Raw genomic sequence first — 16,890 nt, 5'->3', positions numbered from 1 at the left:
AACACAAGACCCTCGTATTGAATTGCATCACAGTACTCATCCGTGTATAGAAACTGATTTTTGAGCAATATCCATCGAGTGGAACCTTGAAGGACGGCAACAAGCTTGGCGAAGATAACGACACCACAAGCATTCCTATAACCCCAAGAGCGGTTGGGAACTCGACAAATTGCTATCTTCTGTAGACGATAGTCACCATGATCATAGTTGAACGTACGTAGAATACCGGTGTGCTCAACCTCTAGGCAGTCTGGGATTTTTGGAAGTGGAACCCGGTGATGAGTGTACACGTTCATAAGTTCCCACTCGCAGTTATACCCAATATAAACAACCCAATCTCCATTTGCGCCTGCCCAAGACTTACCCTCAAGTGATGGCATCTTAACATCACATGTATCATTATCAAGCGGCACCAACTTGCACAAGGCGAGGCCTTCGTCGTCCGTGCCATTGAGCAGGGTCACGGTGAAGAAGATAGGGGAAATCAAACCGCTCCTGGACCCTTGGGTTCCTTGTAATGATGTTATTAGTTGAGTCGAGAATGGTCTTGAACGAACCTGCCATGCTAGCCGAGGTGATGATGTCGCACCGATCAATGAGTTCCTCCACCACGTCATCATTCAGATCGGGGCAAGAATAATGGGGTCGTTTCTGTTCTGTTCCCTCCATGGAGAAGATGATCGAACAATGGCAAAAGGAAGGGTGAAGGAAAATGGAGGAGGGAGGAAGAGCGTGCGACAGCAGTTCCAAATCTAGAGGGAAAGGCGAAGAGTCAGTGGACGGTTGCCACGGTACACGAAGAGGCACCCCGGCCTACATAGATGTCCGTTCGGAAATTGTACAAAAGGACTCGCCATCGTCTCACTGACATGTTGAAATGGGACCACATGTCAAGAAAGAGGCTAGTGGGGAGTGGACGGTTGCCATAGAGGTCACACACTGACGACAAGGCCATCCTCTCAGACCTAGCTTCTGGCCCCCACACGAGCGAAGCCACAGAGGTCCGTTTGGAGTCGTGAGTTGGAGTTGGCCTTACAAGTGGGACCGTAGTTGAGGAAACCGACTATCGGCAAACCCCCACCTCGCCGTCGCGCGATGGCTGAGTTAGAGAAATGACGAGGTTGAAGAGATAGTTGTAGCATGGACTCCAAGAAATATGGTGTCAGATGGAAGTCGTGCTGGTGGCGTGTGTCGTACTCCTGGACGTCAATGCGTGTTCTGGCCCATGCCACCCTAGTAGTACTATATATCGAGGATTCGAGGTGCTGGTTACATACAACGAACACATTAACATATGGCCCACCTCACACTGTGGCCAAATTTCCTAGAGTATGTGCTAGGTTAAAAAGTGTTCTTTGTGAGGGTGGGTGGCTGGTCTCAAGTTTAAAACTGGTTGTATTACGTATACGTAGACGTGGAGATAGTGCAGCAGTTTTGAAAGTTTGAACCCGCAATTTCTACTGGACTCATCCGAGGACCTAGGATGATGGGATTCGCAGCTACAGTAAAAACACCCGCCCGACGCTCGAAGCATGTGAAGCTAGTACAAATAGTAGTAGTACTATTGTTGATTGGACTCATCCAATAACCTGTTGCAATGCACGTACAATTATGTATTCGGAAAATATTTTTTTGCCTCGTCGCAGCTCCCACTCAGAGACTCGAAAGCCATTCATAAATTTAGTAAGTCTATCATAGGCATATCACTTTATTACATACAACAGGTCATGAACCCACAACGACAATGATGATACATTCTAGTAAATACTAAAGTTCTCATCACACAAAAAATAACAAGCAATGAAATGAACTTCATCTCAACCAATCCTCGGCGTTGGAAACACTCGCTTTGAACCAGAAGTGATTCTCTGGGAAGGTCCAGCCACTGCTAGTCTCGAGACCAATGCAGGACTGATCATCCGGGCTGAAGCGGGCTATGTCAGGACCCATAGTGCAATGGTAGGGAAGCATAGCAATGACCAAGGTATAGATACAGTTGCTTCTCATAAATGGTAGTAACGTTGTGTCAACAACAGCTGGATCGCCTTTCACCATGATTGGATAGTTTTGTCCAAGGAAGAGCGAGTTTCCTCCAAGACTTTCAATACAGAACCAGGGAGAAGGTGTTGGCGCTAGTACACTAGTATCCATCCCAAATACCCTGCAACTGATGTTGGAATAGGTCCGGAGAGTGCAACCATGCGAGACAACACTTGCTTCCTTAGTAACATCAGCAGTGCCCTATATACAGACAAGAAGAGGTGATCCATCAGAATAAGTTGCCAGGCGCCATTGAGTATATGGGTCCTGCTCGTCCTCATGCTCATGATCATCAGCATCGTCATCTCCCCCTTGGTTATAAAAAGTTTCAAGTATAGTTGGTGGAATGTTCACAGGACCTTGGAAACACAAGAAGGTTAATTAATTAGTAAAGGGAAACTAGCTAACCCGCATGCATGTGGATGAAACAATTATAATTACGGTGGAAGAAAAACATACCAAAAACATGATGATTCCATGCAAAAATAGTGCCACGAGTGGTGGTAGCAAACACAAGACCCTCGTATTGAATTGCATCACAGTACTCATCCATGTACATAAATTGATTTTTCAGCAATATCCATCGAGGCGTGGAAGTAAGGAAGGCAACAAGCTTGTCGAAGATAGCAACAACTTCATAGTTCGTGTAATCCCAAGAGCGGTTGGGAACTTGAAAAATTGCTATCATCCGTAGAAGATAGTTACCATGATCGTATTTGAACTCACGTAGATGATCTATGTGCTTAACTCCTGGGCAGTCTGAGATTTTTGGAAGTGCAACTAGTGATGAGTGTACACATTCACAAGTTCCCACTCGCAGTTGTACCCAATATAAACAACCCAATCTTCATTTGTGCATGCCCAAGCCTTGCCCACAAGCAATGTCATCTTAACATCACACGTATCATTATCAAGCGGCATCAACTTGCACAAGGCGAGGCTTCCATCGTCCCCGCGCTAGTGAGCAGGGTCACGGTGAAGAAGATAGGGGAGATCAAACCGCTCCTGGACCATTGGGTTCCTTGTAATGATGTTATTAGTTGAGTCGAGAATGGTCTTGAACGAACCTGCCATGCTATCCGAGGTGATGATGTCGCACCGATTAATGAGTTCCTCCACCGCGTCATCATTCAGATCGGGGCAAGAATAACAGGTTCGTTTCCGGCCTGTTCCCTCCATGGAGAAGACTATCGAACAATGGTAGAAGGAAGGGTGAAGGAAAATGGAGGAGGGAGTAACGTGCGAGAGCAGTTGCAAATTGAGAGGGAAAGGCGAAGAGTCAGTGGACGGTTGCCACGGTACACGAAGAGGCACCCTGGCCTACATAGACGTCCGTTCGGAAATTGTACAAAAGGACTTGCCATCGTCTCACTGACATGTTGGAACGGGACCACGTGTCAACGAAACATGGTGTATAATTTCTCGTGCAAAATGCGATCTAGCCGCGTTGGCCCGAGGTGCCGCATTAGTTATCGACCTTTTTTTTAATGGCTTGTAGTTCAGTTTTGAAGCATGACTAACTGGTACCGTATGCAGAGAAAATATAAACTACTCTACCACTACTCCACCTCTAGTACTAGTAGTATAAAAAAGATATATAGGCTGGAGCTTCATCGCTTTCTTGCTCAGGGCTGCCCACTTGCTTCTCACGCTATCACCCTCTCTCCAGATCTAAAAAAGACGGCCTCTCTCTCCCTCCTCACCCGTGGTCACAGATCCGTCGGGGAAGAAAAGGATGTGCAACGTTGACGCACTCGTCGGCGGCGAGCTAGGTCACGCACTGACGACAAGGCTGTCCTCTCAGACCTAGCGCCCATGAGGGATGGCCTCCGTGCCCAAGCTCGCTGTCGTAGTGTGTGCATAGGACGACGACCATGAGCGAAGCCACTTCCCGCCGACCCTCAAGTATGCTACCTCTTTTCGAACCATACCCTTGTTCTATTGCCCCATCTGCCACGTAGCTGCTGTGGATCTTTTTCCACTCCACCATCTTCCAAATTTGCTGTCCTCTGCTTTGCTGGTCACGCAGACGAAAACCATAACTCGCACTATTGAAGGAAACCCTACTTCATGCAGACTAATCCATGTCTGGGTTGAATAAGGAAAGGAAGGGAGACTGTACTATCCAAGAGACTAGGCATCGAACCCGCATCTAGGTTGAAAAGGCGAAAATTAGTAGCTAAAGAGAACAAAAATGGAACCTAATCCACATATGCTGCCTGCATATTGGTTGCTCTGGGCAACCATACCTCCCTCACCACTCTATGCGTCCGCGGAGGTACATTGTACTGGTGCGCCCACTGTCTGAATGGGCCTCCCATGCTCTTATTGCCACTTTTTTGCTGTTAGTATAACGCTAGCGGTCAAGTCAAGCAATGCTACTGCTAAAGTGATGCCATCGATAAATTTAAGCAATGCCATTTAATGTCACTGGATTATTTCAGGGTTAGCTATTGATTGTGGATGTATTAAAGATTTTTCAGCTAAGGTATTCTAATGGTATTGCACAACCAGTATACTAATGATGAATCTTGTTACTACCTTCAGATTTTTGCACTATTAATGCTTATAGATTACATACCTCACTTTCATGAGATAACTCAATTTTTTGTGTACAGTGTCAAGAGGAAAGGTCAAGAGTGGGCACCTCCTCCTCCAGCTGTTCTCTTGATTCGCTCCATCATGTTTTTATGTTTGATCGACTATCAATATTGGGATAGCAATTTTTAGGTCCCCTCGAGTTCGAAATGATACTTACCTTGAAGGTACATGGTTTGCAATTTTCTTATACTATCATTAGTTAATAATGCTAGTTACCTTCAGACTTTTGTATTTGGTTTAATGCTCTTGCACAGCTAGTATACCAATGCTGAAACTTGTTACCTTTACATTTTGTATTGTTAATTCTTATAGAAATATTCTAGTGCTAGAGCTTATGGAAATCTATTTAGTAAAACCATTGTAATGTACCCTATAATAAAATAACTACTCTACTGTTGCACTAGCCACTGGATTAGTGTATATTTGTACTATTCGAATGGTGTTGCATTAGCGTATGGACATATATAAAGTGTGGCAAGCTTCCCCAGATATGTGCTCAAGAAAACTACTACCTGTTTTTCTAAATACTAGACGTTTGGGTACTTTATATTGAACTGCGAAAATGTCTTATATTAAGGAACAAAGGGTGTAGAGTTCACTCAAATTATCCCGGTAGAGCTAGTCACACCTTTGTTAAAATTAATGTTCATTATGTTATCGGAGGAGCTCTATATGTTTGTCTCTAATGCCTGTCGACTACATACCTGAAATCACGATGTAATGTTAAGTCATTTCCTTGTGTACAGTGTCACTGAATTGTCAAGGCGGTGATGGCATTTTATTTTAGTTGAACTACACAAAAAATGCTTAAAAGAAGAGGAAAGGTCAGGAATGGCTCAATTTTTCAGAAAAACTATGTATGCCTTACTGACAGCAGCCATTGTTGCCTTATTTATTCCTTCAAACAGGTGGTTAGAAACAGTCTTGCTACCTTTTCCCATTAAGAAATTGGAATGCTTATATTTGTGAGTCTATGCTTCAACTAGTGCCACTTTTATAGTAATCACACTTTCAATATCTATGCAAACAGGGATGCTCGATTTTAGTGGAGCTGCACAAAAAGTCCAAATGGTTCAACATTAGGAGCATGTTTTCTTCCAAACCTTTATATCCAATTGGTTGCACTATGAGCTGTTCATTATGAAGGTACATGGTTTACTACTATCTTGATACTCGTTTTGTACTATCATTAGATAGTAATACTAGTGGTTTGCATGTGAATTTATTGGCAGGGTGGACCTACATTGGAGGTGCAAGACAGGATTCAATGATTGGATGCTCAATTTCGATTGTATCGACTTCACCTCTTCCATCACTGCGAACATGGATATCCTTGGTCTGACGAAGAATAGGCACTATATTTCTGCTTTGAACCAGCAAATCAATTCAGTATGAAATTTTCCAGGGCAAAACATGACTGTATCAAATTGTCCAGTGCAAAACATGACAGATGCTAAGCGGAAGAGACGTGTTTAAATCGAAAATACAATGTGGGGTATATGTTTACTAGCTTCTTGATATTTGTCCAGACAGAGATGTCTGCCCGTTGCTATTTGGCAAACAAACAAAGTGACTGCAATTTTGGTTTTAACTACACAAGAGAATAGTATAGTCACTGCACGCAGTGCCATTTGAAAATAGACACAGAAAGATTGGATAGTCACTTCATGGACTGCAGAAAAGTAGTAGTGTACTATTTATTGGCCAACACTAGGTGCTTCATTGCTTTTTGAGCTTCATTGCTTTATTGGCCAACATAGTCACTCCAGCTGTTGGTGAAACTAGTTACGTTTGCAAGAGGAATTGTAGACTTCACAAACAAATTTGTCTTTCACTTTGTACTGAATGTTAGCCAAGATAAGAATACATGTTAGTAGGAAGAACAGATGTTTTTTCTAGATCTTTGCTTTTGGAGCTACATATTTGTATATGATTTGTGAATCACTAAGATGCATTAACATGTTGATCTTATGTATGGCAATCGTACTAGTTGGATTTTAATTTGGGCTACTAATGTGAACATATTACAATGCCAGGACTGTGAGTTTCATGTGAACATTTCAAACGGATTGGCTCTTACTGCTATGCACAACATGATCCTTATTTCTGTGTTCTCAGGGTTTACAAGTTACTAACAGTTTCTTATTTCTGTTCGCTCAGTGTTTACAAGTTCCTGATCGATCACTAGCTGCCCTACTAATGCGCTCCTGGCAGTTTTAGTTGCGACGCAAGATCCGAAGTGGCGGTTTTTTTAATAAAAATGCCTACCTCTGAAGAAACTGGCAAGTTGCTCTGAAGAAAATGCCATGTGAATCTGAAGAAACTACCAGCAAAAACGTTCGCAAATGCCCTATCTCCCAGCGATCGTTCATCAACTAATGCGATCGTACATGTACACCATCCGACCTACTCGATCCTACACATACACTATCCGACCTACTCGATCCTACACGGATAAATAGCGGATCACGCATGTACTACCTCCTTTCTGGTTTGCAGGGCTTAATTCAAAAAACGACCTACTCGATCCTACATGAATAAATAGCGGATCACTCACGTACTACCTCCTTTCCGGTTTGCAGGGCTTAATTCAAAAATCTCACCAACCAAGGTAGATGATGAGTGGTGGAATCATTTTTGACAAGGAGGGAGTACCTCATCTGGATGATTCGAGTGCACTCATTTGACCATCATGTCGGCGTGCGACCCAGCACGGACGGGACGCACCACTGACGGGATGGGACGGCACAGTCATAATTTCAGTTTTTCTAGTTTTCCATGTCAAGCTGGCGCGCTAAGCCATGCCTGCTTATGCATTGAATTCCGATGACTGCGATGACCGCCGCGTTTCTCGTGACATGCTGGTTCGCCTACCTTCTCGGGCTTCTCCGGTGGCACAATCCTCATAAGCCCCCACAAGCCCGATGTCGCTCGCCACTTATCCTCGCTCTCGCCACGTCCGCCATGCCCCCGCTCGTCCGCCGTAGGCGAAGCTGGAGGCGGTCACCGCCGAAACTAGTGTTCGGTTTTTCACCGGAAGGCAGACGGAGGGAGGAGGCATTCTATCGGTCTTTAGATGGAAATGCGGAGTATGAGGAGTTGTTTGAGCGCGACCGCCTGGCAGAGGAGCAGCGTATCGCTGATTTGCGTCGCCAGCGGGACATGGAGTAGCAACGCACCGAAGCTTTGAGTCACGAGCAGAGCGCCCGCAACTGGGCCGAGTAGGTGGAGGCCGGCGCCCGACGAATAGCCTTGGAGGCTGTCGGGCAAGCACGTGTTCGCGATGCCGAATTTTACTACAAGCTCGTCAAGTGGGTTTCCCGCTTAGAAGCCGAAGCTTCGGTGGACCACGCCGGCATGGAAAGGGCCAACGCGTGTGAGCAACGCGCCCTATTGCACCTCTGGCAAGTCCGAGGCGAGGCGGAGGACGCCAGTGCCGGCGTTTAGCGTGTACGGTAGATGGCGGCCGGCATCGCCTAGTTAGCTAAGAGTAAGTTAGTATTTGTACACTACTAGAGTACTGGTCAATGGTACGTGCTTTGCACGTCTGAGTTACAAATTGATTTTTGAGTCACAGATTTAGTTTACAAATCAGTCAGGTTGTACAAATACTCAAAAGACCTGGGATATTTCTTCCCATTTTTTCTTCAGCTTGCTTGTACGGTCATGTGGGCACAAATTGTCATCACGATTGTAAAAGGTATGAGAAAAAATAGAGATAGACACGTCAAAAATCATCTGCTCCACACACAACTCTTTGTAGAATGGAGGCACTAACAGGAAAGTATGTTAATTCCATATAAGATAAATTATATACTTGTAAAGACAATAATAGAATTGAGAGGATTCTACTCGCCATCGTAATTGGAAGAGGATTCTAGTACTCCATCGGCTCAGGTACAGCAGAATAATTCTAGAGGAAACATGTGAATGCAAATGTGGGCCCATGGGTAGCAGCTTTTTCTACAGGCTGGTATAGAGCTAGCAAATGTTAGCCATCCGATGCATTAAATGGATGGCCAGCATTGCAGGGATTCTCCACCATTTTTAACCATATGATACAACAAATGCATGGTACAGATTGATGCAGTATGGTGGGAAACCACTGCCCATGGGTACAGCAGAATAATTCTAGAGGAAACATGTGAATGAAAATGTGGGCCCATGGGTAGCAGCTTTTTCTGCAGGCTGGTATAGAGCTAGCAAATGTTATCCATCCAATGCATTAAATAGATGGCCAGCATTGCAGGGATTTGCCACCATTTTTAACCATACGATGCAACAAATGCACGGTACAGATTGATGCAGTACGTGGAGAGGATGACAACAGGGACCCACCAAGGTCATGGCAGTACTTAAAGCAATTGCCTCCTTATTTCAAGCCAATAAAAAATGTCTCCTCCTAATGGATTTCTAACATCTGGGTCCCATGCCATTGTCAACGTAGTCAATAAACGAGAGAATTGCACAACGAGCGGCTGACACCAGGGACCCAGCAGCTCACCCAGTTATTTTTGTTTTGGGTTAATTTGATAAATGGCACTCAAAATCTGGTGATTCTGAGAAATGCCACCGCAATTTCCAAACTTTGAAAAATGCCATTTCATGCCATTTCCAGTGGCATTTTTCGAAGTCTGGAGTGGCGTTTTTCAAAGTTTGCAAAAATTGCAGTGGCATTTGTCAAAGTTTGAAAATTGCAGTGGCATTTTTATGAATCGCCATAATTGGAGTGGCATTTATCTAATCTGTTTTTGAGACGGAAGTAGGGTGTCAACTAGGTTGTGCGGGGCACTTTGGCCTATCTAGACAGCCTTTTCTTTTATGTTTACCACAGACCAGCCCAGTAGTTTTTTTCTTTCTTTGTGAAAATGGCCAGCCTAGTTTTTTTTGTGATTTTTCAAGTAAGTCGCTTTGTCAGGCCTATTGGGCTGCAAATCTTTCAAGACGAGGAGAGCTTCATTCGGCTGGCCAAGAAAATGGCCTATCAGCAATGAGAAATGGGTTGTACATTTTTAAAACACATCAAACCAGCAATTAGTTTCAAATTTCTTTTCTTTCATTTTGAGATTTTAAATTGCATTCATTTTTATGCGTGGACAATTTGTTGGATTTTGTATTGATATACATTTATTTCTAAAATCAGTTTGAATGTGACTCGAAATTTTGGTATTAAAAATAGTTCGGGCCGCACCGAAATATGCAAAATTTCGTATAATTTTTTAACCGTGGCCACAATATGGGCTGTAAATTATTAGAAATAATGGTAGATGGGTTGTATGTTGTTTTCCATAGATTTGAGGCTTTCCTTAAAAAAAGGTTGACACACAAGCAGTGACTGTTGGATGTCCATCCAACGGCCGTCGTGCTTCTTCAATCTCTGCTCTTCCTGCTCCAGCCACTCAAACAAGAGCTGGCAGGACTGCCTGCTCCCTCCTCCCGCGTCCGGCGGTGTTGCGGCGCAGGCCTCACCGCCCCACCGTACTCCCATCGCTGGCCTAGCCATCCCTCTACTCACCCACACCTGCTGTTATTCTCCGGCGATGGCAGACGAACCAGTAAACCCTCGTACTCCCCTCCGCGTGGGAAACAAGTGTCGAGTCTTCCCTGGCTCTGTGTCGTTCCCTTCGCCTCGCCATCGTCCACCACCCTGGTGCTCTCGGCGCGGCGTGGTCAACGTGGTCAACGACCGACATGCATCTAAAGTGGACTTTCTGGAGAGGCTGACAGCTGGGTCCACGGTCACACACAAGGAAATGCCTCCTTATGACGCGCAAAATAATGATTCCTCCACTGACATCTAGGACCCACTGTAAGGACTTCTGTATTTCGCGAAAAAAATGTTCCCGCCGCTGACAGCTCGGACCCACCAGCTATATCTTCACACGCAAGGAAGTGCCTCCTTATTACGCACAAAAAATGAGTACTCCCCCTGCTAGTTGGGACTCAGCATAATGGGAGGCTGACTTGTGGGCCTACTAAGTTGACGGGGACGGAGGGCTTTGTCAACTTAATCAATATGAACGATTCTAGCTCCAGTGACTGTACGATGTCCATCCAACGGCCGTAGTGCTTCTTCAACCTCTGGTCTTCTTGCTCCAGCCGCCCAAAGCAGCGCCGGTCGTGCCGCGTGCTCCTGCCTCCCGTGGCCGGCTGTGATGCCGCGAAGGCCTAACCGCCCCCTACTACTCCCACCACTGGCACGTCCATCCCTCTACTCACCCACACCCCCTGTTATTCTGCGGTGACGGCAGCCTCACACCGTAGCCGAACCAGTGAACCCTCATACTCCTCTCGGTGTGGGCAACCACTGCCGCGTCTTCCCCGGCTCTGCGTCGTCCCCTTCCTAGGCCTCGCTGTCGTCCATCGCCTTGGTGCTCTCAGCGCGGCGTGGTCAACATGGTTAAGGAACGACTTCCATTGGAAGAGTACTGTACGTGGAGAGGCTGACAGCTGGGTCCACGGCCGCAGCAAGGAAGTGCCTCCTTATTATGCGGAAAACAATGATTCCTCCATCTGACACCAGGGACCCACCGGACGGGCCACCGTATTTCGCGAAAAAACGTTTCCCCCCTGACTGCTGGGACCCACCAGCTACGACTTCGCACGGAAGGAAGTGCCTAACAGTCGGGACCCACCTGGTCGAAGCATACGTAGCGTTGTCATTCTGGTCGCGAACGTGTACGTACATATTGGTTGATGTAGAGGTGCGCACGTGTCGTAGTAGAGGCGCGCACGTAGCATGTACACGTACGTCCAGCGCTAGGGTGCAAGAAATAAAATACGACCACATACGTACATACGGGCGGGGTCTCGAATGCCTACTCGCGCATACGTATGGCTAGGGCTCGTGTACATGGCTGGGTCGAAACGGAGAAGCTGCGCCGTCGTCATGATCATGGGGAGGCAACCGGCTGGGTCAGAACAGAATGTGTCGTCGTGTTCATCGGGAGCCAACCGGCTTGGACGGAACAGTCGATGGAAACGAGGCCTAGCGTACCGCAGAACGGAGGAAACGGCCTTGTCTTCGACCGGCCACGGTCGAAACGGGATCATGTTCATCAGGAGGGGTCTGACGTATCGCAAAATGGAGGAAACAGACCTCCTACGGTCAAAACAGGGTCCTGTTGATCGGGAGGGGTGTGGCGTATCGCAAAACGGAGGAAACGGACTTGTGTTGAAGCGCTACGGTCGAAAGGGGGTCATGTTCATCGGGAGGGGTGTGGCGTACCGCAAAACGGGACTCCACGGGATACTATTCATCTCCACCGTCGACCTCCTCTAGGCTCCACGGGCTCCTGTTCATCCACCGTCGACCTCCTCTAGCCTCCACGGGCTCCTGTTCATCCACCGTCGACCTCCTCTAGCCTCCACGGGCTCTTGTTCATCCAGCCTCCACCACGCGCTCCTCCATCGGCTACTGCACAACTAGCCCTCTCCACGGGGTCTTGTTCAACCACCCCTCCATGGGCTACTGTTCATCCAGCCCTGCACTGGCTACTGTTCAACAAGCCCTCCACCGGCTACTATTCATCTAGCCCTCCATGGGGTCCTGTTCATCCAGCCCTCCACGGGGTCCTGTTCATCCACCGGCTCTACCGATCGGGGTACTGTTCATCCAGCGGCAATGGCCTCTGCTACCACATGGTCATATTCATCCAATCCCCCACCGGGAACTGTTCATCCAAACCCTCTCAACAACGCTCACTGTTCATCAAGGGAAGGAGGCAGCAGTGTTCAATTGGCTTCAGTTAGCAGCAGTAGCGAACGAATCACTCGGGTTTAGTTAACAACAAGGGATCGATCGATCGCTCGGGTTCAGTAACGCATAGCCTGCAGTGCTATCGCTCAGGTTTAGTTAGAGCCCGACGCCTCGCTCGGGTTCAGTTAGAGCCCAACGCCTTGCACACACACGCGTACGTACGAGAGAAACGCGCATCGCTCGGCCCCCGACCACCCACTGTAACCGGGAACTCCCCGATATTTTCCTCGCCCTTGCTTCTACCATAGTTTTTTCCATCATGGACGGCCCAAAGAATGTCATGCAGCTGCGTCTCCGACCCGCCCAGGACGAAAAGCCCATTTTCTATCATGATCTTTTGTCATAGAAGTAGGACCCCACCACATCTATGATGATACCGGGTTTTGTCACAATTATCGTCATAGAAGTGTCATAAGTATGACAGAAAAAATTCGTTCGGCCCAAAATGTCACGGATGTGTCTTTTTTGTAGTGAATGATGCTGCCGTACTAAGCAAAATAAGATGCATATAAAAGATAAACATCACATGCAATCAAAATATGTGACATGATATGGCCATCATCATCTTGTGCTTTTGATCTCCATCTCCAAAGCACCGTCATGATCTCCATCGTCACCGGATTGACACCTTGATCTCCATCATTGCATCGTGGTTGTCTCGTCAACTATTGCTTGTACAACTATCTCTAACGCATAGTGATAAAGTAAAGCAATTACATGGCGTTTGCATTTCATACAATAAAGCGACAACCATTAGGCTCCTGCCAGTTGCTAATAACTTTTACAAAACATGATCATCTCATACAACAAAGTATATCGCATCATGTCTTAACCATATCACATCACAACATGTCCTGCAAAAACAAGTTAGACGTCCTCTACTTTGTTGTTGCAAGTTTTACATGGCTGCTATGGGCTTCTAGCAAGAACCGTTCTTACCTACACATGAAACCACAATGGTATTTTGTCAAGTTTGATGTTTTAACCTTCAACAAGGACCGGCCGTAGTCAAATTCGATTCAACTAAAGTTGGAGAAATAGACTTCCGCCAGCCACCTTTATGCAAAACTAGTTGCATGTCTGTCAGTGGAACCGGTCTCATGAACGTGGTCATGCAAGCTTGGTCCGGGCCGCTTCATCCAACAATATTGCTGAATCAGAATAAGACGTTGGTGGTGAGCAGTATGACTGTCACCGCCCACAACTCTTTGTGTTCTACTCATGCATATCATCTACGCATAGACCTGGCTCTGATACCACTGTTGGGGAATGTAGCATGCAATTTCAAAAAAATCCTACGCCCATGCAAGATCTATCTAGGAGATGCATAGCCACGAGAGGGGAGAGTGTGTCCACGTACCCTCGTAGACCGAAAGCGGAAGCGTTTGACAACGCATTTGATGTAGTTGAACTTCTTCTCGTTTCGACCGATCAAGCACCGAATGTACGGCACCTCCAAGTTTTGCACACATACAGCTCGATGACGTCCCTCGAACTCTTGATCCAGCAACGTGTCGAGGGAGAGTTTCTTTGGCACGACGGCGCGGTGACGGTGATGGTGAAGTGATCCGCGTAGGGCTTCGCCTAAGCACTACAAAAATATGACCGGAGGCGTAAACTGTGGAGGGGGGCGCCACACACGACTAGGAATCAATGTTGTGTGTTCTAGCGGTGCCCCCCGCCACATATATAGGTGGGAGAGGTAGAGGGGATGCAAGGGGTGCCCCAAGTAGGAGCAATCCTACTTGGGTGCCTCCTCCAAGTCAGCCACCCCCCTTCCATATCCATCGGAGGGGGAAGGAAAGAGAGGGAGGAGGGGAAGGAAAGGGGGAGGCAGAATCCTCCCCTTTTCTTCTCCCTTCCCTTCCTTTCCTTCTCCTCCTATTCGGCCTATAGGGGGCGCACCAGCCCATTTTGGGGCTGGTCTATCCAACTCTTGGCCCATTAGGCCCATATAACTTGTCGGGGGTTGCCCGGAACCCCTTCCAGTGACCCGATACGTACCCGGTACCCCCAGAACATTTCCGGTGTCCGAATACTATCGTCCTATAAATGAATCTTTACCTCTCAACCATTTCGAGACTCCTCATCATGTCCGTGATCTCATCCGGGACTCCGAACAACATTTGGTCACCAAATCACATAACTCATATAATACAAAATCGTCATCGAACGTTAAGCGTGCGGACCCTACGGGTCCGAGAAGTATGTAGACATGACCGAGATAGCTCTCCGATCAATAACCAACACGGAACCTGGATGCTCATATTGGTTCCCACATATTCTACGAAGATCTTCATCGGTCGTACCGTAATGACAACATACGTTATTCACTTTGTCATCGGTATGTTACTTACCCAAGATTCGATCGTTAGTATCTTCATACCTAGTTCAATCTCCTTACCGGCAAGTCTCTTTACTCGTTCCATAATGCATCATCCCACAACTAACTCATTAGTCCATTGCTTGCAAGGGTTATTATGATGTGCATTACGGAGAGGGCCCAGAGATACCTCTCCAATACTCGGAGTGACAGATCCTAATCTCAATCTATGCCAACCCAACAAACACCTTCGGTGATACCTGTAGAGCATCTTTATACTCACCCAATTATGTTGTGACGTTTCATAGCACACAAGGTGTTCCTCCGATATTTGGGAGTTGCATAATCTCATAGTCAAAGGAATATGTATAAGTCATGAAGAAAGCAATATCAATAAAACTTAACGATCATTATGCTAAGCTAATGGATGGGTCTTGTCCATCACATCATTCTCCTAATGATGTGATCCCGTTCATCAAATGACAACACATGTCTATGGTTAGGAAACTTAACCATCTTTGATTAACGAGCTAGTCTAGTAGAGGCTTACTAGGGACACTGTGTTTTGTCTATGTATCCACACATGTATCAAGTTTTCGGTTAATACAATTCTAGAATGAATAATAAACATTTATCATGATATAAGGAAATATGAATAACAAATTTATTATTGCCTCTAGGGCATATTTCCTTCACTTTACTTGTAAGAAGAAGGGGGGAGGAAAGAAGGGGGGAGAGGGAAGGAAGGGGCTTCCTACTCCACAATTTCCTTTCCCTCCCCTCTTTCCTTCTCCTCCTCATAGGTCCGGCCTGTATAGGGGCGCACCAGCCCACATGGTGCCATCTCTTGGCCCATAAGGCCCATATCTTTGTCGAGGGTGCCCGAAACTCCTTTCCAGTGACCCGCTAAGTATCTGGTACCCTCCAAAACACTTCCAGTGTCCAAATACCATCGTCATATATATCAATCTTTACCTCTAGGCCATTACGAGACCCCTCGTCATGTCCGTGATATAATCCAGGACTCCGACCAACATTCGATCACCAAATCACATAACTCATATAATACTATATCGTCAACGAACGTTAAGCGTGCGGACCCTACGGATTTGAGAACTATGTAGACATGACCGAGACACCTCTCTGGTCAATAAACAACAGCGGAACCTGGATGTGCATATTTGCTCCTACATATTCTACGAAGTTCTTTATCGGCTAAACCGTTATGACAACATACATAATTCCCTTTGTCTATCGGTATGTTACTTGCCCGAGATTCGATCGTCGGTATCTTCATACCTAGTTCAATCTCGTTACCATCAAGTCTCTTTACTCGTTCCATAATACATCACCTCGTGACCAACTCCTTTGTCGTTTGCTTGCAAGCTTATGATGTGTATTACCGAGAGGGCCCAGAGATACCTCTCTGATACTTGGAGCGACAAATCCTAATCTCCATCAATGCCAACTCAACAAACACCTTCGGATATACCTGTAGAGCATCTTCATAATCACCCAGTTACGTTGTGATGTTTGATAGCACACATGGCATTACTCTGGTATCTCGGATTTGCATAATCTCATAGTCGAAGGAATATGTATTTGACATGAAGAAAGCAATAGCAATAAAACTAAACGATCATTATGATAAGCTAATGGTTGGGTCTTGTCCATCGCATCATTCTCCTAATGATGTGATCCCATTATCAAATGACAACTCATGCCAATGGTCAGGAAACCTTAACCATCTTTGATCAACGAGCTAGTCTAGTAGAGGCTCACTAGGGACACAGTGTTTGTGTATTCACACATATATTAAGGTTTCCGAACAGTACAATTCTAGCATGAATAATAAACCTTTATCATGAATAAGGAAATATAAAATAACAACTTTATTATTGCCTCTAGGGCATATTTCCTTCAGTCTCCCACTTGCACTAGAGTCAATAATCCAGTTCACATCGCCATGTGATTAACACCAATAGTTCACATCGCCATGTGATTAACACCCATAGTTCACATCGCCATGTGACTAAGACCCAAAGGTTTACTAGATTCAATAATCTAGTTCACATCGCCATGTGATTGATACCCAAAGAGTACTAAGGTGTGATCATGTTTTGCTTGTGAGAGAGGTTTAGTCAACGGGTCTGCCACATTCAGATCC

The sequence above is a fragment of the Triticum urartu genome, chromosome 5A (genome assembly GCF_056163025.1).
Source record: "Triticum urartu cultivar PI428250 chromosome 5A, HENAU_Tu73, whole genome shotgun sequence".
In the NCBI taxonomy this organism is placed as follows: Eukaryota; Viridiplantae; Streptophyta; class Magnoliopsida; order Poales; family Poaceae; genus Triticum; species Triticum urartu.
Note: the sequence above shows the minus strand (reverse complement) of the source record.